The sequence below is a fragment of the Mobula hypostoma genome, chromosome 12 (genome assembly GCF_963921235.1).
Source record: "Mobula hypostoma chromosome 12, sMobHyp1.1, whole genome shotgun sequence".
Classification (NCBI taxonomy): Eukaryota; Metazoa; Chordata; class Chondrichthyes; order Myliobatiformes; family Myliobatidae; genus Mobula; species Mobula hypostoma.
In genome coordinates this window covers 66,217,678-66,241,986 of record NC_086108.1, presented here as the reverse complement: position 1 = coordinate 66,241,986, position 24,309 = coordinate 66,217,678, and the positions used below count along the sequence as shown (strand labels likewise).

The window sequence follows — 24,309 nt, the reverse complement described above, 5'->3', positions numbered from 1 at the left end:
ATTATTAAGGATGAGGCTTCTGGGTACTTGGAGACACATGATAAAATAGGCCAATGTCAGCAGGGTTTCCCCAAGGGGAAATCCAGCTTGACAAATTTGTTGAAATTTTTTGAGGAAATAACAGGCAGGATAGACAAAGGAGTGTCAGTAGTTGGTGTTTACTTGGGTTTTCAGAAGGCCTTTGACAAGGTACCAGCAGTCATGACCCTGTGGTTGGCTGAAGTCACGTTCAGGGATGCAGGAGTTTCCCTCCTGTGTGATGTCTCAAGCAGTCACCCTCGCCTCATAGTGCAGGGAATCTGGAACCATAACGTTTATAACTCCATTCATGACCTCTCAAATCCACGAGGGAAGGCTTCACAGAAACTGGTTGTTGCTTTAAAGATTGTTTGTCACAGCTTTAGGAAGGGTATGCAAACCTGGAGTGCAGTCTGTGTTGTGTATCAGCAGGTGAAAATTAACCATCATATTTGGGTACCATTGGCATCTTTCGAGGTCCCTGAGCAACAGTCTGGGCATGTCCAGAGGTCCAATCATCACTGGGAGCAGAGCACTTTGAAAAGTTTACTCACAGGTCAGTGAAGCCAGTATTAAAGTAGAGCTTTGCGGGCGTTCGGACATTCCAGAATGTCCAATCAACACTGGGAGCAGAGCACTGCGAATTAAATAGAAGTACAGAAGGGGCAGGTGAGGTGCCACTGTCAGGGCGGCTATTGTTGGGAGTAGGCCAGTGCTGAGAGTAGGAGTGTAAGGCTTTGTATCAAGAGGCTTCGACGACAACCGGCTGAGGTCAAAGAAGCAGGTCAGAGGATTTGGTCTTGGTTGCCCATTGTGCAGTGCATGCAGGATGGCAGATATGGCAGGGGAATGCTCCTCCTATAGGATGTGGAAATTCATGGAACCTGATAGTCTCCCTGATAACTACACCTGCAGGAAGTGCAGCCAACCCCAGCTCATGAAAGACCACATTAAGGAGCTAGAGCTGGAGATGGATGAACATAGAATCATCCGGGAGACAGAGCAGTTGATGGATATGACAGAGTGCAGACTTCAGGGAGTAGATAAGTGAGCACTGAGAGAGGTAAAGGGAGAAGGAAGTCAGTGCAGGTTCCCCCTGTGGCCATTCCCCTCAGCAACAGGTAGACCCCTTTGGATTCTGCTGTGTGGGATGACCTATCTGGGCAAGGCAGCAGCAGCCAGACCAATAGCACTTTGGTCGGCTCTGAGCCTCAGAAGAGTAGGGTGAAGTCAGACAGAACAATAGTCATAGGGGACTTGATAGTTAGGGGGACAAATAGGAGATTCTGCAGCAGCAAAGGAGGCACCAAGATAATGTGTTGCCTCCCGGGTTCTAGGGTCCAGGATGTCTCTGAGCAATTGCAGAATATTCTTAAAGGGGAGGGTGAGGAGCCGGAGGTCGAGGTACATGTTGGTACCAGTGACATAGGCAGGGGAGGGGTAGAGTCCTGTGCGGCAAGTTTAGGGAGATAGGAAGGAGGCAGAAGAGCAGGACCGCCAAGATGGTCATCTTCGGATTACTCTCACTGCCATGAGCTAGTGAAGTTCAGACAGGAAGATAGTGCAGATGAATGAGTAACTGAGGAGATGGTGCAGGAGGCAGGGTTTCAAGTTCTTTGATCACTGGAACCTTTTCTGGGGAAAGGATGACCTGTACAAATGGGACAAGTTGCACCTGAACGGGAGGGGAACCAATATCCTGGGAGCGAGGTTTGCTAATGCTGTTAGGGAGGGTTTAAACAAGATTTGCAGCGGGGGTGGGAACCGAAGTGAAGAGGCAGAGGATGGGGTGGTTGGCACACGAGTAGTGACAGTTTGTAGGGAGTTTATGAGGAAAGACAGGCAGATGATAGAGCAAAGAAACAGCCAAATGGTGTGAGATGTGTCTATTTTAATGCAAGGAGTATCATGAGGAAAACGGATGAACTTAGAGCCCGGATCAATACATGGAACTATGATATTGTGACCATTACAGAGACTTGGATGACTCAGGGGCAGGAATAGCTGCTGAGTGTGCCAGGCTTCAGATGTTTCAAAAAGGACAGGGAGAGAGGCAAAAGAGGTAGGGGAGTGTCACTGCTAAGCAAGGATAATATCACAGCTGCAGAAAAGGAGGAAGTCATGGAGGTATTGTCTACTGAGTCATTGTGGGTGGAAGTCAGAAACAGGAAAGGAGCAATAACTCTACTGGGTGTTTTTTATAGACACCACAATAGCAACAGCAGTTAGGGAGGCACATTCTGGAACAGTGTAATAATAATAGGGTTGTTCTGATGGGTGTTTTTTTAACTTTTCTAATACTGACTGACATCTCCTTAGAGCGATGAGCTTAGATAGGGTGGAGTTTGGTAGGTGTGCTCGGAAAGGTTTCCTGACATGATGTGTAGATAAGCCAGCTAGAGGAGAGGTATTTGATCTGGCATTGGGAAATGAACCTGGTCAGGTGTCAGATCATTCAGTGGGAAAGCATTTTGGAGGTAGTGATGACAACTCTATTTCTTTTACCATAATGCTGGAGAGGGATAGAAGCAGAAAATTTGGTAAAACATTTAATTGGGGTAGGGGGAAATGTGATGCTATTAGGCAGGAACTTGGGAACATAAATTGGGAGCAGATATTCTCAGGGAAATGCACGGAAGAAATGTGGCAAATGTTCGGAGAACATTTGTGTGGAGTTCGGCATAGGTATGTTCCATTAAGGCAGACGAAGGATGGTAGGGTAAAGTAACCTTGGTGTACAAAAAATGGAGAAAATCTAGTTAAGAAGAAAAGAAAATCTTACGAAAGGTTTAAGAAACTAGGTATTGTTAGAGCTCTAGAAAATTACAAGGGTGCCAGGAAAGAGCTCAAGAATGAAATTAGGAGAGCTAGAAGGGGCCATAAAAAAGCCTTGATGAGCAGGATTAGGGAAAACCCCCAAGGCATTCTACAAATATGTGAAGAGCAAGAGGATGAGCCATATGAAAATAGGACCAATCAGGAGTGAGATTGGAAACATGTGCATGGAGCTGGAGGAGGAAACGGAGGTACGTAATGAATACTTTGCTTCTCACTAGTGAAAGGACCTTGGCAATTATGGGGATGACTTAAAGGGGTCTGAAACACTTGAGTGTATAGACATTAAGAAAGAGGATGTGCTGGAGCTTTTGGAAGGTACTAAGTTAGATAAGTCACTGGGAAGTGAGGGAGGAGATTGTTGAGCCTCTTGTGATGATCTTTGCATCATCAATAGGGATGGGAGAAGTACCAGAGGATTGGAGGTTGCAAACGTCGTTTCCTTCTTCAAGAAATGACGTAGAGATAACCCAGGAATTTATAGACTAGTGAGTCTTAATTCAGTGGTGGGCAAGGTGTTGGAGAAGATCCTGAGAGGCAGGATTTATGAGCATTTGGAGAGACATAATCTGATTTGGGATAGTCAGCATGGCTTTGCCAAAGGCAGATTGTGCCTTATGAACCTGATTGAATTCTTTGAGGATATAACAAAACACATTGATGAAGGTAGAACAGTGGATGTAGTGTATATGGATTTTAGTAAGGTATTTGATAAGCTTCCCCATGAAAGTCTCACTCATAAAGTAATAAGGCATGGGATCCAAGGAGGCATTGCATTGTGGATCCAGAATTGGCTTGCCCACAGAAGGCAAAGGGTGGTTGTAGATGGTTCGTATTCTGCATGGTTCGTGACCAGTGTTGTTCCACAGGATCTGTTCTGGCACCCCTCCTCTTTGTGATTTTTATAAATGACCTGGATGAGAAAGTAGAAAGGTGGGTGAGTAAGTTTGCAGGTGATACAAAAATTGGGGGTGTTGTGGATAATCTGGAGGGTTGTCAGAGGTTACAGTGGGATATTGGTAGGATGCAGAACTGGGCTGAGAAGTGGCAGATGGAGTGCAACCCAGATAAGTGTGAAGTGATTCATTTCAGTAGGTCAAATTTGAAGACAGAATATAATAATAATAATGGTAAGACTCTTGGCAGTGTGGAGGATCAGCGAGACCTTGGGGTTCATGTCCATAGGACACTCAAAGCTGCTGTGCAGGTTGACAGTGTTGTTAAGAAGGCATATGACATGTTGGCCTTCATCAACTGTGGGACTGAGTTCAAGAGCCGTGAGGTAATGTTACAGCTGTATAAGACCTTAGTTATACCCCACCTGGAGTACTGCGTTCAGTTCTGGTCACCTCGTTACAGGAAGAATGTGGATATTCTAGAAAGAGTGAAGAGGAGATTTACAAGGACGTTGCCTGGACTGGGGAGCATGCCTTATGAGAATAGGTTGAGTGAACTTGCCGTTTTCTCCTTGGAGCGACGGAGGAAGAGAGGTGACCAGATAGAGGTGAACAAGTTGATGAGAAATATTGATTGTGTGGGTAGCCAGAGGCTTTGCCCAGGGCCGAAATGGCTAACACAAGGGGCCATAGTTTTAAGGTGCTTGGAAGTAAACACAAGGGAGAGGTAGGTTTTTCACACAGAGAGCAGTGGGTGCGTGGAATGCACTGCCAGCGAAGCTGGTAGAGGCAGATACAATGGGGTCTTTTAAGAGACTCTTAGATAGGTACATGTAGCTTAGGAAAATAGGGGGCTATGCGGTAAGGAAATTCTAGGCAGCTTCGAGAGTAAATTACATTGTCGGCACAACATTGCGAGCTGAAGGGCCTGTAATGTGCTGAAGGTATTCTATGTTTATTTCAATGTGAGCCTGGTTGGTTCTCTCCTCCCAATCACAGTTTTACTCATCTCCTTACCATGGTGGACTGGACCACCAGCTGGCCAAAGGTTGTCCCTCTAGCTTCGACAACAGCTAAGGATGTGGCTTGGGCATTCATCAACCCCTGGGTCACTCGATTCAGCACCCCATCTCATATTTCTTCTGACGACGGTCTCCAATGGCCTAGAACCTTGGTGTTAAGTTGCATCACACCACAGCTTATTTCCTGCAGTCCCATGACCTCTGCGAAGGGTTTCACTGCTCCTCAAAGGCTGCTCTGTGGGCTTCCCCAATGGGCAAGTCTTGAATCGATCGTCACTCATGGATCCTGCTGGGGCTAGGAACGGTTCCAATCTGCCCTGCACAGTTGAGTTGGTATACAGGCAACCACTTCAGGGGCTGGGTGATTTAATTCCTGATGCCACGACTGTCTGGTCGGTGTCTCAGCAGCGTTCCGTTCTCCTCAGTAAACACAGCTCCTTTACACCCATCCCTTCCTCCCACCATGACATACAGTGCTCTGCCATGATGCACATCAATACCCTCTTCAGCCCCCTTACGATGGCCCATTCCGTGTCTTGCAATGGGGCAAAAGACTTTTATCGTAGACAGGAAGGGAATCCTGAATATATTTCTTCAGGTCGCCTTAAACTGGCCCACCAGGACCTGGATAGTTCCACTACCATAACCCCTGCATCACGACATGACCATATGCATGCCAGCACCGCCTTGGACGAACCAGAGGCACATGCAGTTACTCCGACCGAGGCTCATAGAACCCGAGCCAGCAGCTGGTACGAGTTTCAGCCAGACTTACAATGTCAGATTTAGTCAATTCTGGGGGCGGGGGGGGGGGGCTGTGCAGGGTAATGTAATAGATGACAGATGACACATATTGTTCATAATACAAACTCTTCTACATAATTCACAAACACCATCATTGAGTTGTTGTGTTGACTCTAAGAGATGTTATCTAACATAATGACATCAGTGTAAGGCAACTGCTTTTGGTTTGTTTGTAATGGAAGTAAAGGGCTGAAACTTTTGTTAAGCCCATAAAACCAATCTTACATGTTTTATTCACAAACTGCTACAATACAAAGGCACTTGGGAGTCCTCGTGCAGTACTCCCTAAAGGTCAACTTGCAGGTTGTGTCTGTGGTGACGAAGGCAAATGCAATGTTAGCATTCATTTCCAGATGCCGACAATATAAAAATAAGAAAGTAGTGCTGAGGCTTTATAAGAGATTCTTCAGACTGCATTTGCAGTATTGTGAGTCGTTTTGGCCCCTTATCTAAGAAAAGGTGTGCTGGCATTGAAGAGTGTCCACAGGAGGTTCACAAAAGTGATTCCAGGAATAAAAGGGTTAATGTATGAAGAGTATTTGATGGCTCTGGGCTTGTACTTGCTAGGGTTTAAAAGAATGAGGGTGAAGCTGATTGAAATCTATCGAATATTGAAAGGCTTAGAAAGAGTAGATGTGGAGAGTATATTGCCTATAGTGGGAGAGTCTAGGACTAGAGGGCACAGCCTCACTATAGAGCAGCGGTTCCCAAGTTTTTTTTATGCCATGGACCAGTACCATTAAGCAAGGGGGTCTGTGAACCTCTACTATAGAGGGACATCCATTTAGAACAGAGAAGAGGTGGAATTTCTTTAGACAGAGTGTAGTGAATCTGTGGAATTCATTGCCACAGATGGTTGTGGAGGAAAAGTCATTGAGTATATTTAAAGTGGAGCTTGGTAGGTTCTTGATTAGTCAAGGCATCAAAGGTTGCAAGGAGAAGGCAGGAAAACAGGGTTGAGAGGGATAATAAATCAGTCATGATGGATTGGCAGAGCAGACTTGAGGGACCAAATGGCCTAATTATGCTGCTAACGTTTCAAGGTCTTATAATCTTATAGTTTCTTCTCCTTTGCCATCATATTTCTGAATAGTCCATGAACCCATGAGCACTGCCTCAATATTGCTCTTTTGCATTATTTATTTATTTACTTATTGTAACTGATAGTGATTTTTATGTCTTGCACTGTACAGTTGCCACAAAACAGCAAATTTTATGACATATGACAATGATAATAAACCTGATTCTGATTTTGCTTCTGATACACAAATTCCATTTCCAATTCCAAATGAAAAATAAATAGAACTCAAAACTCTCCTCAGGGAGCCGCATGAAAGGCAATGATGCAGTGTTTTTTTTGTCATTCTTTCAAGTTTACACTACTGAATGCATCAATCATGAATATAAATGCATTTGCATTTTTTCTTCCTTTGTATATTTTTTTTATCACAAATGAAATAAGGGACTGTTCAATGAGGCATGTAGCACCTCAAATGAAGTTAGTTTTCAGCAAATTTAGCAGAGGCTTGTGCACAAGGGTAAAATTAAGGGTTATAGAGATATAGAGGAAACAAGGAAGAGGTAGAATCAGTTAAAAAACACTCTAAAATAGGCTCAAAGTCAATATGAAAATTTGGCAGATTACAGTATATATGACAGACATTTGTCATTTAAAATTCAACTAAAAATAATAAAGCAATGTATTTTGGTAGGATCAATGAAGAGTGGCAAAATTATCAAAGTGATACAATTTTAAAGGAGTCCAGGATCAAGAAGGATTGGAAGAGAGTGAACAAAAATATTTAATAGTGATGGGAGATGCTCAACAATCTTTACTAAAACTGGAGCTTTTTGCAATATTGGCTTAAGAAACAGTATCAAATAAATTATAAAAACAATCATTTGTTAAATTACTTCTTGAGGATTATTCTTCTCAGTATAGCCAAGATTAAAGGGAAGTTCAATGGAAAGAATACAGATGGATTTAATATGATTAGCAATAGAACCAGAAGTTCTACAAGAAAACATTTTATTCTCTATACAGTAGAATCACAATTGGATAAGAACTTAACTAGGGGAATTCAAGAAATAGTGGAAAGCAAATCCTTTTTGCACAGCTATTTGGTGTAAAAAAAAGGGAAATGGAGACCCAATGAAACTGCAGACATCGGGTGGCTGAATTTGCTCCCATAATATAGCATCAATCAGCCTCCATGAAACCACATTGCCACACTGGGACCAAAATGGTCAGATCATGATTTATAGAGGGGCGCAATGATAGGAGGGAAGATCCCCACGTCCCTCCCACCCAAGGAGAAAGGATTCTGTGTGGACTGCTGCAGTCACAAGCAAATCCTGGCAGAAGGAAATAAGGAACATTACCACAGGTAGAAATTAAAATTGTAGAATTTCTGATCACTGAGGGGTTTCATTTCTGGAGAGGGAGTGTCCATCAATGGACAATGTTGAGAAATTAGAGTCTAGTGGTGGTCAGTGGAGATCTGACGATTGTGAATTCAAACCCCGCTCATGGAAACTGGCCTCATAATACAAACAACATTTTAGTGCAGTGAAGAAGTTGAATTGTGACAGTACCCTTCTCTACCATGGGATATCCCAACAGACTATAATCAATTAAATGGTCTATTGTAATGTTATAGCAATGGATAGGCAGGGAAAAATTTAAAAAATGAAAGTTCCCAAAAACTTAATCTCTTTCATTAACACCAAATGAGGAATGAATTTTAGAGAGAAATTTAGAGCCAAATAACACCAATACAAAGTATATCTGATCTTTTGCTCCATCTTTGCGATTGCTACGGAGTTCATTAATGTACCGTGCTGGGGATGTGGCTGGGGGTGGGAGGCAGGATTCACCTTACATCTGGCCCCTTATCTTTATATCGGTCACTTACATCAGCTCCGTTCACTTCAGTGGGCATACTGCTCTTTACTTCATTAATAAAAATACATTTTTATTTTAATTTAATTATTTTTAGCACCTATAATTTATTTATGCTCATTAAATGTGGTTTTGCAAATGTATATTTTCTTTATTTTTTATGTAAAGTATTCAACGCCTTCTGGACATCATCAGACACATTTCAAAATAGTGAAGAGTGCTTTGACCAAAAACCCTGCCAAAGGTGACCGTTTTGGCTTATAAGCAGGGCCTTAAAATGCACCAAACCTATCTCATGGAATAACTGCAGTGGCAGCAACAGCCATAGAAGTGCAGTGTGTGTTGGGTTCAGCATGACCCACTCCATAGGAAGACAAAAGCATAGGGAACATAGAAATAACTTCAAACCGGATTCATGGCCAATTAGTGACAATTCTATACAGTACACCTGCCAATTTCCAATATAATTTAATCCAATGAGTTATAAAAATCCATCAGCCTCACAAATAAAATTAACTATCAATCTAACATCAGTTACCAGTTGGGGAAGAGAGTTATAATTTTCTATCTATGCAAAGAAGGGTTCCTTCAACTAGCAGAAATAATTTGTTAACTTGAATTATTAATGTTGTTTCTCTCTCTGCCAACGCTGCCTAACCTGCTGAGTACTGTCAACATTCTCTGTCTTTACTCCATCATTCACTATATTTTATGATTGGAAACAGTTTCTTCTTACCTGCACTATGAAAAAAAACTTTCAAAAATTTCAATCAAAAAGAAAATTACCCATGATATTCTCTGTTCCAGGGAATACTCGTTTTACTATTTACAGAAGCCCATTCTGTGCTACCAGGAAAAATATGTTGGGGATATATTGGCATCACACTTTCCTGAGGATTGATGTCCAGAGACTGCTTGAGTTATTTCAGATACCATATAAACTAGGTTTTGTGTAGTGGTAGCATACCTTCCGCCTGTATGTAATCTGGTTCTACGGCTCTAAACTGCAGCTTTCCATTCATCATCATCATCAGGTGCCGTGCCCAGTTTGAGCTTTGACTGCCATGGCCCACACACTCCTGTTTTGGGTCAAGTGGATCAATTCATTGGTATTCATTTCCAGTTCTCTGGTTGCTGTTTCCATCATCATTTGTCTTTGTCTTCCTCTTGCTTTCCATTAGCCTTTTTAAAACATTTCTGCACGACATAGCCCTTTTAAATCACTTTACAGTGATTTGGGAATTCATTGCTTCTACTTTTCAACATTTAGAAATAATTGCTTTTCTTTCCTTTTTATATCCAATGTGTATGATTTCAAATTTGCCTTTACTGAAAAGAATTTTATGCTTTTTGATCTATTTAGTCTGTTAAAATGCCTTTGTATTTTTAAATTTCAAGTACCACATTCATGCCATTAGCAAACATAGAAATGTGGCTTTTTATCTCATAATCTAAGAATTTTATGAATATGGAAATAGCTGTAGCCCCAATACGTGTCTTTATATCATACCATTCATTATCTCCTACTGATTTAAGCAACTGCCCAATATCCCAACTCTCTCTATCTCCTTCTGCTCAGCCCATATCCCAGCCAGGTCAATAAACTGAAATCTATACCTTTAACTTCAGATTTAATTAACATCCTCATATGAGGAACTTTATCAATTTCCTTTACAAGCTTGGATAAATTGCATTTTTCAGTCCACTATATAAACCCTCTGCCCTTCTCTGAAGTGTTTCAGAATATCTTACATCCACCAGAAAACATACTGAGGACCTGGTTTGGTGCTTTGTCCTAAAGACAAATTCAACTATGCAGCTAACCCTTAGAATTGCACTGAATTAACTAAAATTGGTCTTTTGTTTCCAATGTGGAAATTGCAGCAATAACCTAAGAATTTGAACTAAATACTCAAAATATAGTAGTGCTACCAATTGACCATCTTTACTATCCTTCAGGAGCACTTAATTATTTCAAATCCCATTTTATTATTATACTTCTTGTGAGACAATAAAATAAAATTTTGGACTTGATCTACCTTTTCGGGTCACTTGTAATTCAACCCCTGTTGCTTTGTTCCAGCCAACATTACTCCTTTAATAATAACACACAAAAAAAACTACTTAACAGGTAACTCAGTTTATTGGTCCTGGAGAACCTGGCCATGAGCAAATTTATTGCCACATTTGACTGTACAACAATATACTTTGCATGTAATTTATATATCATTGAATTATTCCAGTGTGGTATAAATACATTCTGTTTCTTGCTTCTCATTGCCTTTGTTCGAGTTGGCATGAAAGGATTCCATTTGTATGCTCTCTTGCATACCAGATAGAAATCATCTGTAACACAGCTGTTTAAAGTATGAGCCAATCTTATTCACTTGTCTTTCATCAATAGTTACAATTGTTTTAAGTACAAAAGAACAAAGTAATCCAAAATACACAGTTATTCCTTGCCAAGTAAACTTGCTACAGGATGATCTAAGTGACAATGTATTAGTCTGAGATATTTCTGGCATTACAGTGTGAAATTGAAACATGTATTTGACACTACTTGGCATTAATGGAAGATAATATGCACAGATACTGAGAAACCGTGCAGAACCGAACAGGATTTTGCAGAGATAGGCTTTAAGGTAGGCATGTTAACACTGAAAAGATGTAAATGAGTAATTAGGTTAGGGAAAAGATGCAGGATGCCACATTGAAGACTGTGCCATAAATGGAAAAATGGACAAGGATGTAGGAGAAAGGAACTTGAACATATTGCTGAGCAAGCAGAATAGGTTGGGTCAGATTTCCGGTAAGATGGCCGGTGTGCTCAGACATAGCGCCCTCTCTAGGACCAACCAAAGGTGTTTTTGTCTTTTTTACAATTGCAATTCAATGCTGGACATTAAGAACTTCAAGGACTGCAGATCTACCCTATCAGCAAGTTGCCCATTGACAGAGGAACTGGAAGAGCTGGACGATGCAAACTACATTACGACCTGCTACAGAAAGCTGTGGGAATCAGTGCACGAAGTCTGTGTACAGTCTAGCAGTGAGTGATTATCTTGGACACTTTTCTTGTGATTGCAAGGTCCTGTTGGACATTGGTAATGTAAAATACTGCAAGTCCAGTTCACTGGTTTATTGGCGAGACTGACGGCATGAAAACTGCTTGTCCTGGGCTGTAGTGAGGACTAGGCCTAAAGCCATGGACTTGCCTGTTGCATCAGTCCAGGAGGTGGTGTGGTGCAGCATCCATACTGGATTGGGGCCTGGCCCCTTCCATCAGTGCTGCCTCCAGTGTTCCCTCGGTGGAAGACAAGCTGGATTGTGTACACGCGTGCATCGCGTGTGTGCATATGTTCGTCTGTAGATTACTGAAAACTGTTTGTCCTTGCTGGCAACACCCATGCACCATCAATTTACAGAACAATTAATTGATAAATATTCTCTTTCATACTCACACTTTCTGCAATACCTTCAATTTAGACATTTTTTACGAAAATAGTTAAGTAACTTTTCTTACATATTATCTAACTCATAATAGTATCTAACAGGCTGACCTGTTAGATACTATTTTGAGTATGACTCCTTCGATCAAGGGTTCTATTGGAAGAATTAATAATTTATTATTACAATGGGATAAGCGTTCTTTATCGAAGATTAAACAGGATTGGGAAAAGGAACTTAATTTGACTTTTATGACGGAGGATTGGATGCGAATTTTGAAGTTGGTTAACTCTTCTTCAATTTGTGCTAGCCATTCATTGATTCAATTTAAAATTGTACATCATCATCATTTGATGAAGGAGAGACTTTCTAAAATCTTTTCTAATGTTGATAGTCATTGTGATAGACATAAAACTGAGATAGCTACACTGACATATATGTTTTGGTCTTGTTCTATATTGGAATATTTTCTTTTCTTGCTGGCGGTTTGATGTTTATTTTTAGAAACTTTTTGTATGACGCATGACTCTGGGGTTGTACACCTAATGGGTTCTTTTTTTTCTCACTTTTCTGCTTAGTAGGGTTTTTTTGTCATCACAAAATTTTTTGCAACCTTTAAGATAATATCTTTTTTGAGACATTGTAAGCGTTGTTACTTCAATATACTCGTGTTATTTTTTTCTGTATAATATAACAATAAAAAGATTTGAAAAGCAAGAATTTACAGAACATGGCGCTCAAGGACTTGGCTTATAATTTTTTTGTGTGTGTCTGTATGTTTACTGCTATCCTATATGAGCTACATGTGCCTTGCGCTGTGTATGACTGTTGGTACAGTGTTTTGCATCTTGGCCCCAGAGGAATGCTGTTTCATTTGGCTGTATTCAGAGGTGTATGGGGTGTTCAGGGAGGGCTCTCACGTGTGCCTCCAAGTAGCTGTTTGCATGCTATAGTAGCCACACCCCAGTACACTGCTTTAACAGACGGGCTAAACCAGCTGAGAGTAGCCAGTGGCCTCATACCTGGTGAGTTAGGGACGCGCCTGTCCCAGCATGTGGAGTCAGCTCTGGCGGTCTGGGTGGATGAGATCTACAGTGAGATTCAACAGCCAGAAAGGTGAAACTGCAACGCTCTGTGGAGAGTGAAAGGCATGACAAGGTACAGAAGACATCATGGTCATCCACTGCAACCATGCAAGACCCTAGTTTATGTAACTTATTGTATCATTGGAAGCAGACTTCTGAGATCAAGACAGTGAAACTACCCCAATGTAACAGCTTTTCCACTTTCAAAGATTAAAAGAATTAATCATTCAAAGTACATTTATTACCAAAGAATGTATAAATTATACAACCATGAAATTTGTTTGCTTACTGGTAGCCACAAAACAAGGAACCCAAAAGAACCCCCCAAAAAAATTGAAAGACCAACACCCGATGCGCAAGAGAAATGAAAAAAACACAAATCATGCAAACAATTGAAGCAAACAACAACATTCCGAACCAAACACAAGGAAATCTGCAGATGCTGGAATTTCAAGCAACACACATAAAAATTGCTGGTGAACGCAGCAGGCCAGGCCGCCAATTGAGTCCTCAGATCCGAACCCCAGAGCCACCTGGAGTAGGCCCAAAGCCTCACATCAGTTCACCATATTAGTGGGCACGGAGCATAGCAGCCAGGGCAGTCTTCATAGTCTCAGCACCATGAAGAGAGGACTGAACATCACAGAGAGCGGGCAAAATCAGCTCTTGCCTCAGATCCCCACACCCTGTCTTTTCAGTCTATCTAGCTCAGGATTTAAATTGACCAAGCAACGGAACAGCGAAAGGTTTCAGCACACTGGGGAGAGGAATAAACATCGTGGAAAGTGAGTGAAATTTGCTCTCGCCTCTGATCTGAGCCAGCACAGCGGATTTTTCCTCACTCTAGGACTTGGCTACTGCAAAGGGCTTTGGGCCTAGACCGCACTGCCCAACAAGAAGCCACTCTCAAGCTCTTCAAGTCAGCTTGGTACCCAGAGTGATTCAGCTTCGCACCCGGGCCTGTTGAACAGGCATCAGAACTCTACAGCAACTTCTCCTCTCTGAATGGATCACTCTATCTGCATCGATTCTGCAATGCACCATCTTGGCATATCCCTCGACCTCACCTAGGGTTGCCAACTGTCCCATATTAGCCGAGGCATCCCGTATTTTGGGCTAAATTGGTTTGTTCCATATGGGACCACACTTGTCCCGTATTTCCCCCGCTAAGGTAGAGCGTTCCTATGAAACTGTTCAAAGCTGAAATGACGTAAAGCGAAGAAGCAATTACCATTAATTTACATGGGAAAACTTTTTGAGCGTTCCCAGACCCAAAAAATAACCTACCAAATCATACCAAATAACACATAAAACCTAAAATAACACTAACATATAGTAAAAGCAGGAATGATATGATAAATACACAGACTATATAAAGTAGAAATAATGTATGTACAGTGTAGTTTCACTTAACAGAAATGGGAAGATTCAGCCAAAACCGATATGTAGAAAAAAATCGGCACGTACACGCATGCGCCCGTCACGTATGCAAACGACACGCATGCGCGCACACACATGCCCCCACAAGGCTTCATGGTCATCGTAGTCTTTCTCGGGGTAAACACAAGTGTTCCGTATTTGACTGCTACTTTTGTCCCTTATTTGGGAGTGAGAAAGTTGTCAACCCTAACCTCACCTCACCATCGCTCGCCCCCCCCCTCACTGTTTGTGGCTATAGTTTAACACAATTTACCTCAGAAAAGTTGCTTTTAGTGATGTTTTTAGTCAAATTTCTTGCCTTTTTAACTGCTAGTGAGTTGTCACATGCATTTGGTAGCAGAATCTTAACCAGAAGTTAAAACGTCTCCCACACAGGTTTCCTGTCATTGTTAGACACGACAAACAACCCTTAAGATTCATGGGTATTCAGAATTAGTGTAAGTTAGCAAACAGGAGATTGATGTGAAAACCTAGTTCAGGTTAGGATGTAGCCAGTAAATCAATATGTAGACTGGAGATTACTTAGGACAGAGTTCAGGAGGCTTATGAGAAGACAACATGTCCAGACATGCTTTGAGGCATAGAGAAAGGTTTCACTTGAATCCAGTGATTTTCGGGGTGGCAGCATCTCAGAGGATCTATCCTGGGCCCAACACATTGATGCAATCATGAAGAAGGCATGCCGGCAGCTAATCTTCATTAGGACTTTGATGAAATTTGGTATATCACTAAAGATTGTAGCAAATTTTTACAGATATACCATGCATTCTGACTGGTTGCTTCACTGCCTGATATGGAGGCTCCCATGCACAGAATTGAAAGTGGCTATAGACCAACCAGCTACATCACTGGCACAACTCTCTCCACCATCAAGGACATCTTCAAAAAACGGTGTCTTCAACAAGGCTGTGTTCATCATTAAGGACCCTCACCATCTGGGATATGCCCTCTTCTCATTACTATCATCATGAAGGGGAGTACAGGGTTCGAAGATACACACTCAACATGTTAGAAACAGCATATTCCCCTCTGCCAGCAGTTTTCTGAATGGTCCAAGAACCCTTGAATACTTCCTCACTATTCTTCCTATGCACAATTTATTTATTTGTTTGTTTGTTTATTCATTGTAACTTATTGTAAACACTCTGTCCTGCACTGTACAATGACACAAAACAATAAGTTCCAAAATATATGCCAGTGATAATAAACCTGATTCTGGTTTTAATGTTACAATATTAGAAGTGGGCAGGTCTTACAATGGATAAGATTTAGAAATGACAACATTACATATTCTGGAGCAGAAACAAACTGCGGGAAGAATGCTGTGGGTCAAGCATCTGTGAGGACAAAAAGAGATAGTTGATGTTTGATGTCAGATCCCGCATCAGAACATTTTGTCTTCACAAATGCTGCTTGACCTGCTGAATTCCTCCAACTTTGTTTTTTTTCACGCCAGAAAATATTCTTCCCAACATCTGCAGTCTCTTGTGTCTCCAGAGTTAACTATTATTGGTTTCAGCTTTACTGACCTTTTGGGAAGGGAGACATAGAACCAAACAATAGGACACAGAGCTTCAAGTTGGACTCTTAACAGTGTGGCCTCTAAATTGGTGATAGTAAGCAGGAAAAAGTCACCATATAACGCAGCCATGATGTTATCAATGAGAGAGAAGGGAGTCAGAAAAATTGTCAGTGTGCATTTGAAAGTGGTATGAGCTCAAAGATAAAGGATATCAGAACAGTTATGGAACTGCATTTGGCCATTTTTATTGGCTGTTGCAGTTGTATTAGTCATTGGTGAGGCTGCTCGTGGAGTGCTGTGTAACGTTTTCATCACCTTGTTATACAAAAGTTGATTAAACTGAAAAAATTTGGCCAGATTTGGGAACAGCTTCTTTCCAACTGTGATAAGACTGCTGAACGGATCCTGACCCGGATCTGGGCCGTACCCTCCAAATATCCGGACCTGCATCTCGGTTTTTTTTGCACAACCTTACTTTCCATTTTTCTATTTTTCTATTTATGATTTATAATTTTAATTTTTAATATTTACTATCGATTTGTAATCCAGAGAGCGGGTAGCGCAGAATCAAATATCGCCATGATGATTGTACGTTCTAGTATCAATTGTTTGGTGACAATAAAGTATGAAGTATAAAATTACAGAAAACATTTGCAAGGATGTTGCCAGGACTAGAGACCCTGAATTATCGGAAGAGGCTGGCCAGGCTAGATCTTTCTTTCTTGGAACAATGAAGAAGAGTGTGAAGCTTTACAGAAATGTTTAAAAAAATAGGAGGCATAGTGGGTGGCAACTGTCTTTTCCTCTAGATTTGGGATGTCCAAAAGTAAGATTATGAGGGGTATAGATTGGGTAAATCAAGCAGGCATTTTCTACGGAAGTTGGGTGGAACTAGAACTAGAAAGCATAGGTTAAAGGTGAAAGGTGAAATATTTAGAGGGAACCTGAGGCAAAATTTTCTCACTCAGAGGGTTGTGAAAATGTGGAATGAGTTGCCAGCTAAAGTGGTGTATTCGGGTTTGACTACAAAATTTAAGAGAAGTTTGGATATGGTCCAGATGCAGATCGATGAGACTAGGCAAAGTAATTGTTTAGTATGGACTAGATGGGCCAAAGGGCCAGTTTTTGTGCTGTACTGTCCTATGGCTCTATTCTATGACTCTATTTCATTCGGCTTTTTTTTCTTTTTTGAGCTTATTAATCTGAAACAATTCAGAGGTAAGTGCCAGAGACTGGAGTACTCTTTCCATGTCTATCAACCATGAATCTATCAGTCTGTCTATCTGTCTATCAGTCTGAGTACTTTGCAATTTCCCAGAGTGATCATTCCAGGTGTGTCTTAAATTGAGATTAGTAGCTGGGTAAAATTATAGAGAGATCTTTTTATTTGCAATTGACCAATGCTAAAGTGGATCCGTTTCCCAAAATTTGGCAGAGAAGGGAATTTTTCACTCCATTACTACATTTTGTAGCCAAACCAATACACACCTGGGATTAAATTCTGCTTTTAACCTGGCACCTCTAGATATTAGTAAACAGATACTGAATGTACAGAATCGATCTAAGATTGTCATTCTCCAAAAAAAACCTTTGCATCTTTAGAAATGGCCAAGGGTAGGTTTGTTTTGACATTTATCCAGTGAATTGGAGAGAGAACTGCTGCTGGAGTTGCTTTGGGGGATATTTGCTTTCTCATGAGCATTCCTGTTGTGGTTAAGCAAGATTTTCCCTTCCAAAATAAATACTCAGACCTCTCCAAGTTCTAATGTACACAACCTAATCTCTTGTTTTCTTAGCAGAAAATTAATAGAATATGAATAGTTTAGATTATTCTTTCAAACTGATGTTATTGATTTGATAATTACCATGAAAAACAATGAATATTACTCCAGTGATTCTCTAGTATATAAACTACAGTGATGCAATTATTAAAGCAACCCAATATTTAAAATTCTTTGGAATTCTTATTTATTTCTGAAATTTTATAATGCACCAATCTGTTTTCAAGTGACTACTATACACAATTCTCAATGTAGTGAAAAGTAACTAATGATGTTGCACAGAAGCTCCCTTAGCAATTGTCATGTTTTAAATTTGGGGCGCCACAGTAGTGTACCAGTTAACACAGCGTTATTTCTGCTCAGGCATTCCAGAGTTATGAGTTCAATTCCAGCGCCGTCCTTAAGGAGTTTGTATGTTCTCCCCGTGAACTGAGTGGGTTTCCTCCAGGTGCTCTGGTTTTCTCCCACAGTCTAAAGATGCACCAGTTAGTACGTTAATTACTCATTGTGAGTTGTCCTGAGTGGTGTGGTCATTGGGCCAGAAAAGCCTGTTCAATGCAGTATCTCTAAATAAATAAAAATAAAAATAAATCCCTGTGCTGAGGTAATTGATCAGTTAACCACTGATAGGAAGACGATAATTGGCTTCCCATTGTGGTCAGGAAGAATAGTTCAGTGATGCAAATTTTGTAATTTGGTCTACAAAGAGCAGCTACACCATTCTCCAAGCAATTTAACTCACTTTCTGAACTGTCTGATGCTCTGTGTTTATAGCCTGAAACACCAAGAATATCAATGGCAGGTAAGAGTTGCAATTTCATTGGTAAGCACTCCAGCAGTCAGAACTTTTCAGTACATAATGGCCGATCAAATAACCCTGCAATATTTTGGAGAAGACTCCTTGTTTAAACTTTTAGCACAATAGAAATGATTCAACAAGAATAGAAAGCTGCTCAAATCCTATTTCTGTGAAAATCAAACAAGGAGAAGGTGGAGCTTATCTGTATTACCCCATATAGCTAATTTGTTTTCAACCAGCTCTCTAAATCCATACAGCAGTCATGGACTTTGTGACAAGAATGGAGAAAAATAGAGCAAACTAACAGGAAAATGACACTTTGCTTTTGAGACAAATATTAGTTCTGCTACTATTTGAGCAAAGCTATTGGCAGCAATCACTACAAATGGAATGGAATACTACATATCAAAGGGAATGAAGTGTATTATTATGCAAATATAAAAAATAATATTCATCTATACCTGCATAAAAGAAAATGAGGTTATGTAACCTCATTTAAAGTTTGCTCATTTAAGAATAAACACATGCAAATAAAAGAGTCTGAATCAGATTATAGTAGTCTTTGCCATGAAACCAGACTGATGTAAATGTTAACATGTTTTTATGGAATTCTTTTGTCTCCTACTTTAACTGAGTTAGTCATAACTAATAATTGTTATTTTAAATCTATAGATTTTCTCAACACATGGAAGTTATTGTGGTTTTTGCGAAGAGGCCGTAAGAGTACAAGTGTAAAAAATTGTGTCAGCTTTGATGGCAATGATTATTCCAAAGTACTATCTATAATTTCAGGTAGGTCTTTATAGAAAAAGACATGAAAATCACTAAAAATAAGCAGTGTCAATTCAGCAGTATCATATGTGGATGAAGAACAACAGTTACAAGGAGTATTTGCAGCTACCTGAGACTGTTTACGCTGGTGTAGACTCAAGAGGAGAATTTCCAGTTTTTTTTACATAAAAGAGATACTCTAGTCATGCAAAGAGAACGATTTTATTTTTCTGGTTATTTTTATATCCAATATTTCCTACGTTCCCATGATAAAAGTAGCGACTAATATTTGACTGAGGCTATCAAAGCATTAATAGCTTTTTCACTCAGATCACTACACATTCAAATGCATCAGCATAGACAGTGAATACTAGCAAGCATAGCCATTATCAGAGGCATAATAACTCAACTACTTATTGCTTTCACCCAGCATGTGCTTGTCTATCTTCCAGTAAGGATTTGTGTATAACTATCTTGAATGAAATCCAAACAGATCTTTTGCCCAGATTTACGTTCACTTGGCCAACTGAAATAATACTTCCATACCTTAAATGACAGGAGCTAATCGAGGTCAGCGCACACAAAACGCTGGAGGAAGTCAGCAAGCCTGGTACCATCTATGGAGAGAAATAAACAATCGACATTTCAGGCCAAGACACTTCATCAGGACTAGGCCGGAAACATTGACTGTTTATTCCTCTCGATTAATGCTGTCTGACCTGCTGAGTTCCTCCAGCATATTTTGTGTGTTACTCTGGATTTCCAGCATCTGCAAAATCTCTTGTCTTTATGAGTTAATCGAGGTTGGATTTCTCTGAGACTGTGTGGCTCTGCATAAAACTAAGTAGTGCAAGAGGAACATGTTAAAAATAGGTATCTAGACTTTTAAGAAACAGTGAACTACTTCAAGTTTCCTAGTTTATTATCACTAAATGCTTTATATCTGCTGGAAGTAGTTATTTATCATAAATCTCTAACTGTAGTTGAGTCTTGATACCATGAACTAAGTAAGAACTTTGAGTGACTAACGGTCCAACAATGCATAACTTACCTATATGTACAACACTGCTGGTGAGTAATGTTTGCAAGTGGAGATTTTACACCAGAGAAAACAGAGAAAGCAAAAGTTCTTTTCAAAGTTCCTTTCTGGGGCTGCTTAGAGTTCCTGGGAAGACTGTATTTCTTTGTTTAACTTTGGTCTGCCATCCAAAACAAACATTACAGTTACAGGCAAGAGCACTTTCATATTTGTATGTAGAAAGTTCAATAAAAAAATGTTAACTCACAAAACTCACCATAATATTATTGAATGTCATTTAAAGTTCTGTTTATACTCTTAAATATTAGCAAGCTTCACTTCAGATTCAAGCTTAGTTTATTATGTTTCAACAATGATGACTGATAAAATAAAGATCCTGTGAAATGCTTTGGGGCATTTTGCTGCATTAAATGCACCATATAAGTGAACTGAATAACACCTTAATTAACAGTTAAAGAGATGTTTATTTTACTGTTGACCAAAATATTTTTATGCACTTTCTTCTTTGCTATGCCTTGTGCAGAGTGATACTGTGATAAATCTTTTTTTTCCGTGTCTTATGATTTGAGATTAATCCAGAAAGATTTAAATATATATATAATACCATCCATAAATTTCCATTGTTATTGTAATGTTTAACTTAATCACCTTCAAATTTAGCACCAGAGAACCGGAGTCAAATTGAACCCAAATTCCAATCGGTTGGAAAAGAAGGATACAATCCCTTAAAGTGCTATAATGCTGAGTTTACATCATATTTCTTTTGGGTTTGCATTTCATTTGGATCATCGTGGTCTGAACTAAAAGAACTCTCTCTGGGAATATACTGAAGCCTGGCCTGGTTCTGCTCTTGGGGAGGATAATATTAAGTTATCAGTCAAATGTATGCACCAAATGTTTCTTCCCCACTGGAAAATGAATTCAAAATTTGTAGCAGGTTATGTTGCTCTGAGTTTCCTACTTCATTTTCCAAGCCAATTTTTCTGTCAAGAGGAAGGAAACCATTGTTACCTGAGCTCCTGTCATTGTATATAACACTAGCACTGCTTGTGCATCAGATTCACAACCAATGTCAATTGGCAGCTGTGGGATAAAACAGTGTAATCTTAGACTGAAGAAAAGAATAGGCACACTCTTCCTAATGCCATAAATTAACAGAATAAAATTGATCTGTTAGAACTTGGTTCACAGCAATTGCATGGTACAGCACAGGAGAATTAATTTCAGGTTAGAGATTATTAGCTACTGGATACAATTGTTCTGAGGTGAGGAATATCTGCTACAGGAATTGTTCAAGCGATATCTTTTCAATAGATGTTGAGAAAGAATATTAAAATTTTGCAGGTTATATATATAAAGTTTGAAGTTTCTTTGTTTATCATTCTACCCTTTTTTATTCCTTTCCAAACATACATTAGGCCCATTGCCAAAAAAGTCAAGGCATTTTTCTTGGGGCTTATTACCACTGGCACTAAAATGCTCAAAGAATTTAAAAAAATATTCTTCGAAAATTGCTGAATTTGGCAATAAAAATAAAAATGGCCCATTTTAAATCTGAAATCAAAATTAGTGGTTCATGGTCTGGCTAAAGTTTGGTTCAAGAATCTATCAATAGAAGAAACCTTTCAACTCCTGGTGCTTAATTCTTGAATTGAGACAGAAAATAAATATATGTGCACATTTCAGGATGCAGCAAAAGCTTTGATATTCCCTAAAACATATTTGTGTATAAATAGAATAAATTTTGTGAAAGGAAATGAGCAGGATATGGCTGCCCTGGGTTTACCCCCAGATACACTTGTGAATGCGTACTGGGCTAAGTCCAGAGAACCCATTTCAATCTTCCAAACCTTCCAGGAACCTATTATCAGAATGGGTATAGGAGCACAGCGATCACACTTCCCGGTAGCTCTTACATGTTTCTGACATTCTGGAGCACTTAAAATCAATTACTATTGAGGCTAATATTTTAATATATGAATAATAAGAAAAATGACAAACACCTGAAACCATTTATGGAAAATTAAAGTCATTAAGCTAAATAACTTGGAAAACAGTAAATTACTCTTCCTTTGCCTCCTAATCCACAGTCTGACTATAATCCTCTCCAAAATCAATGGTGTCTCGGGTCCTGCTCCAAGTCTAAACTGGCTCAGTATCTGAGAGGCAGAAACCTCAGGGCAGATGCTGGAGCATCCCAGGCACCTGGAGGTTTAGCGCTGCACATCTGGGGATGTCCATGATTGACAGGACAGCGTATAGCTGACTTCCGGATGCACTGCCATTGAATACGTTAAACACCGGTGTTTCCATTCAGAACCACTGGTGTCAGTTTTCAGCATATGACCCAATACACATCATCCTGAGAGTCAGCCCAGATGAAGAAAAGATATAAAATGCCAAAGCAGAGAACGGTTGGGGTGGGTGAATACAAATACTTAAAAGTTGTTGAACAGCTTGAGAAGACTTAAAATATGCATGCAATAGTAAATTGTCTACAGAAGCCGAGCATCTTTATAAATAACTGGTTATGCTCATGTGGAGAATTGTGCTTCTTCCTGGAATTTGTGAATGATGTCAGGACCTTTCTTTAAAGACAGGTTCCTAGGAAATGAGACAGCAGTTTGTGGAGATAGTGGATAGCTTTCATTCTCCATAGAGAATGCTTAAGGAATACCTTGCAGGGATATTTGAAATCAAGAGTCGGGTTTTGATGGAGTAACCAAGAGGAAGCTGTTTCCATGGCAGGGAGGTCAGTATATGGTGAATGCAAATTTAGGTGATTAGCAAAAGAAGCAGAGAAGGCATACATGAGAAATACTGCAGATGCTGAAAATCCAAAGCAGCCCATACGCAAAATGCTGGAGCAACTCAACAGGTCAAGCAATATCTATGGAGGGGAATAAACAGTGGCTGATTAGGCCAAGACATTTCTTTAGGACTGGAAACAAAGGGGGAAGATGCCAGAATAAAAAGTTGGGGGAGAGGATGGAGGATAGCTAGAAGGTGATAGGCAAAGCCAGGTGGGTAGGAAAGGAACCAATCTAATAGGAGAGGAGAGTGGACCAGAGGAGAAAGGGAAGGAGGAGGTAGCTAGGCAGGTGAGAAGAGATAAGAGGCCAGAGTGGAAAATAGAGGGGAGGAGGAGAGAATTTTTTTAATAAAAGAAGAAATCGATATTCATGTCATCAGGTTGGAGACTACCCAAACGGAATATAAGGCATTGGTCCTCCACCCTAAGGGTGGCCCCATTGTGACACAATTGGAGACCATACACCAACATGTCAGAACAGGAATAGGAATTGGAATTAAAATGTTTGGCCACTAGGAAGTTCTGCTTCGGGCGGATGGAGAAGAGGTGCTCAACGAAGTGGCCCCCAATTTATGTCGGGTCTCACCAATGTAGAGGGAGGCACATTGAGAGCACCAGACGCAATAGACAACCCCAGCAGATTCGCAGGTGTCCTGATGAAGAGTCTCAGCCTGAAACGTTGACTGTGCTTCTTCCTATGGATGCTGCCTGGCCTGCTGCTTTCCACCAGCATTTTGTGTGTGTTGCTCGCAGGTGAAGTGCTGTCTCATCTGGAAGGACTATATTGGGGCATGAACGAAGGTGAGGGAGGGGGTGAATTAGCACATGTAGCACTTTGGCCGCTTGAAGGGTAAGTGCGGGGAGGGAAGTTAGTAGAGAGGGGAAATGTACAAGGCAATCACAGAGGGAGTTATTCCTGCAGAAAGCAGAGAGATGGGCGAGGTAAAGATATGTTTGGTGGTAAGATCCCTTTGGAAATGGCAGAAGTTGTGGAGAATCATGTGTTAGATGCGGAGGCTCATGGGATGGCAGGTGATACAACAGGAATTCTATCGCTATTGAGGTGATGGGAAGATGGGGTGAGCACAGATATTCAGGAAGTAGAGGAGATAGGGGTAAGGGCAAATGGATGCCAC

At 40.4% G+C, this 24,309-nt stretch overlaps 1 long non-coding RNA gene across 1 annotated transcript in view; it reads left to right on the top strand.

The window, feature by feature from the left end:
- Positions 1-24,309, top strand: part of LOC134355192 (uncharacterized) — a 143,997-nt gene that overhangs the window by 31,408 nt on the left and 88,280 nt on the right. Inside the window, exon 2 of the long non-coding RNA XR_010019974.1 lies at positions 19,224-19,343. This is a non-coding gene — a long non-coding RNA (uncharacterized LOC134355192). The remainder of the gene's footprint in view (positions 1-19,223; positions 19,344-24,309) is intronic.